This window comes from Loxodonta africana, chromosome X, assembly GCF_030014295.1.
Source record: "Loxodonta africana isolate mLoxAfr1 chromosome X, mLoxAfr1.hap2, whole genome shotgun sequence".
NCBI lineage: Eukaryota > Metazoa > Chordata > Mammalia > Proboscidea > Elephantidae > Loxodonta > Loxodonta africana.
The window spans coordinates 173955532-173959480 of record NC_087369.1 but is presented as its reverse complement, the minus strand read 5'-3'; the positions used below and the strand labels follow the sequence as shown (position 1 = coordinate 173959480).

General features: G+C 39.8%; 1 pseudogene; it reads left to right on the top strand.

Annotated features, from left to right (window-relative positions):
* The first annotated feature begins 1646 nt into the window (after positions 1 to 1646).
* Positions 1647 to 3736, top strand: LOC100669996 (interleukin-20 receptor subunit alpha-like; annotated as a pseudogene).
* Positions 3737 to 3949: the final 213 nt, after the last annotated feature.

Genomic DNA, 3949 nt, shown 5'->3' with positions numbered 1-3949 from the left:
AGCATCTTCTCTGACCACAAATCCATCCAAGCAGAAATTAACAACAGGAAAAGTAAGGAAAAAAAAATCAATTACATGGAAACCGAATAACACCCTGCTTAAAAACCACTGGGTAATAGAAAAAATCAGAGGTGAAATCAGAAAATTCCTAGAATCAGATGAGAATGAAAACACATCATGCCAAAACCTTTGGGACACAGTAAAGGCAGTACTCAGAGGTCAATTTATAGCAATTGAAGCACACATCAAAAAAGAAGAAAGGGACAAAATCAGAACATTAGTTATACAACTTGAACAAATAGAAAAAGAATAGCAGAGGGAGCCCAGAGCCACCAGAAGAAAGGAAGTAATAAAGATCAGGGCAGAAATAAATGAAATAGAGAATAGAAAAACAGTAGAAATAATCAACAAAACCAAAAGTTGGTTCTTGAAAGGGTCAACAAAATGGGCAAACCACTGGCCAAATTGACAAAAGAAAAACAGGAGAGAAAGCAAATAACCCAAATAAGAAATGAAATGGGGCACATTACAACATACTCAACTGAAATAAAAAGGATCATAACAGAGTATTATGAAAAACTATACTCCAACAAATTTGAGAACCTAGAGGAAACGGACAAATTTCTAGAGACACACTACCTACACAAGCTAACACAAAATGACATTGAAAATCTGAGCAGACGTTCTTGTGGCAGTCCATGGTATATTCAATATTCTTTGCCAACACCACAATTCAAAGGCATCAATTCTTCTTCAGTCTTCTTTATTCATCGTCCAGCTTTGCATGCATATGAGGTGATTGAAAACACCATGGTTTGGCCCACCTTAGTCCTTACAGTGACATCTTTGCTTTTCAACACTGTCACATTATTAATTCTCTTTATTTAACCTATTATATTGCCAGAATTTGGTAAAGTTTTGGTAATTTGCATAGCATTTCTGGAGGACCATTTAAACAATTACAAAGCATTAACCAAAATGTCTGTCAAATCAATGAACATTAAAGATTGACGGCACATTCCAGAGAATAGTTCACTTAGGAAAAGCAAATTTGCTTTGTTTCCTCATGACAGCAACAACAACAAAGAAGTAAAAATGAGCTATCATTTTCTTTTATTCCGCATTACTTCTTAAAACTTTCTGGGTATGTTTTAGCCATCTCAAGAGTTCTGTTAAATGTTTACTTATATTAAAAGTCAGGTAGGTTTCAGGGGACATCTAAGTTAATTGGCATAATAAAATTTATTAAGAAAACATTCTGCATCACACTTTGAAGAGTGGCGTCTGGGGTCTTAAATGCTAGCTAGCGGCCATCTAAGGTGCATCAACTGGTCTGAACCCACCTGGAGCAAAGGAGAATGAAGAACACCAAGGACACAAGTTCCTTGTGTCTCTGGTGGCTTGCCTAAACCGGAAAATATCACTTTCTCATCCATAAACATGAAGAACGTCCTACCTACAGTGGGGCCTGACAGCAGTTGGAGTTATTTATACTGTGCAGTATTTCATCAGATATGGACAAAAGAAATGGCTAGATAAATCTGAGTGCAGGAATATCAGTAGGACGTACTGTGATCTCTCAGCTGAAACCTTGGACTACGAACACCAGTATTATGCCCGAGTGAAGGCCGTGTGGGAAACAGATTGTTCCAAATGGGCAGAAACTGGACGGTTCTACCCATATTTCGAAACACAAATTGGCCCACCAGCAGTTGCTTTGACTAGTGATGAGAAATCCATTTCAGTAGTTCTGATGGCTCCAGAGAAGTGGAAGAGACATCCAGAAGAAGGTTCTGTTTCCATGCAACAAATATACCCCACATTGCAGTATAACGTGTCCGTGCACAATACCAAATCAAACAGAACGTGGTCACAGTGTGTGACCAGCCACTCCTTGGTGCTTCCCTGGCTGGAGCCGGACACTCTGTACTGCATCCCCGTGGAGTCCCTCGTCCCCGGGCCTCCTCGCCTCACTCTGCCTTCAGAGGAGCTCTGTATCAGTACTTTGAAAGATCAGACGTTGGCCTTGAAGGTTAAAATCATCTTCTGCTATGTTTTGCCCATATCTGTTACCATGTTTATTTTTTCTGTGATGGGCTACTCCATGTACAGATACATCCATGTTGGCAAAGAGAAACACCCACAAAATTTGATTTTGATCTATGAAAATGAATTTGACAGAAGATTCTTTGTACCTGCTGAAAAAATTGTGATTAATCTTATCACCCTCAATATTCTGGATGATTCTAAAATTTCTTATAAGGATGTAAGTTCAATGGAAAAAAGCAGTGATGTATCCGACCTTAACGATACTGAGCCCAGCAAGGACCAGGAGCCTCATCAGGCAGAAGACGAGGTGAAACAATTAGGGTATGCTTCACATTTCATGGAAAATTTTCTGTGACTTGGGGGAAAACACAAATGGTACTTCCCTCACCCAACATGAGTCACTCAGCAGAGCAAGAGCCACAGATGAAACGGTCATAGAAATGAATATAATGTAAGAATTGCTGACTTTTCTGTGGGGCCTGAAGACCAAGAGCTTAACTTGCAGGAGGAGGTGTGCGTACAAGGAAAATTATTTGAGCAAGAGGCCCCTTTGGCAAACTTGGTCCAACAGACATTATTGTATCCATGTGTTCCCCAGCTCAGAGACTTAGACCACCCAACACGGGAGCTCACAGACACTGAGGAGGGGCCAGAGGAAGAGCTATGGACAACACTGGTGGACTGGGACCCTCAGACTGGCAGGCTGTGTATGCCTCCATTATCTGACTTTGAACATGAGTCTGAGAAATGTGAGTATTCTGAGTGTAGTGGGCTCACGGAGGAGGGTCTTTTGTCCAGGCTGTATGAGGAGCAGGCTCCAGACAAGCTACTGGAAGAAAATGAAAGCTATCTCATGCAATTTATGGAGGATTGGGGATTATATGTACAAATGGAAGACTAATGCCAAAACTTCCCTCTGCCAGACCCTTACTGTCACAGAGCACATGAGTGCAAATGAGTTGCAGAACAACAAAGAACTTGGCGTAAAGGACGCTTACTCAGATTTTCTAGTGTCAGTGAGAATTACTTATTTGTTCCCTCTGTTTTGCTCTGCCTGATATATGTGACTGGTTCACGCATATGGATCTCTTACAGTGAAGGTGGCTGACTCATTGCTTATACAGAGTAAGCATTCAATAAAGGTTGGTCCAATTGGATGCAAAATTAAAAAAAAAAAGTCTGAACAGACCCATAACTAGAGATTAGATTGAAAAGGTAATTTAAAAAAAAAACTCCCAACCAAAAAAAGCCCTGGCCCAGATGACTTCACTGGAGAATCCTACCAAGCATTCTGAGAAAAGCTTACACCAGTACTGCTCAAACTATTTCAGAACATAGAAAAGGAAGTGATACTTACGAATTCATTCTATGAAGCCAGCATAACCCTGATACAAAAACCAGGCAAAGACACCACCAAAAAAAGAAAACTACAGACCAATATCTCTCATGAATACAGATGCAAAAATTCTCAACAAAATTCTAGCCAATAGAATTCAGCATCATATCAAAAAAAAATAATACACCATGACCAAGTAGGGTTCATACCAGGTATGCAAGGATGGTTCAACATCAGAAAATCAATCAACGTAATCCACCACATAAATAAAAGGAAAGAAAAGAATCACACAATCATCTCAATCAATGCAGAAAAGGGATTCAACAAAGCCCGATACCTATTCCTGATAAAAACTCTCAATAAGATAGGTAAGAAGGGAAATTTCTCAACATAATAGAGGGCATCTATGCAAAACCAATGGCCAACATTGTTCTCAATGGAGAGAGGCTGAAAACATTCCTCTTAAGAACAGGAACAAGGATGCCCTTATCATCACTCCTACTTAACATTGTGTTGGAAATCTTAGCTAGAGCAATAAGGCAAGAAACAGAAATAAAGGGCATT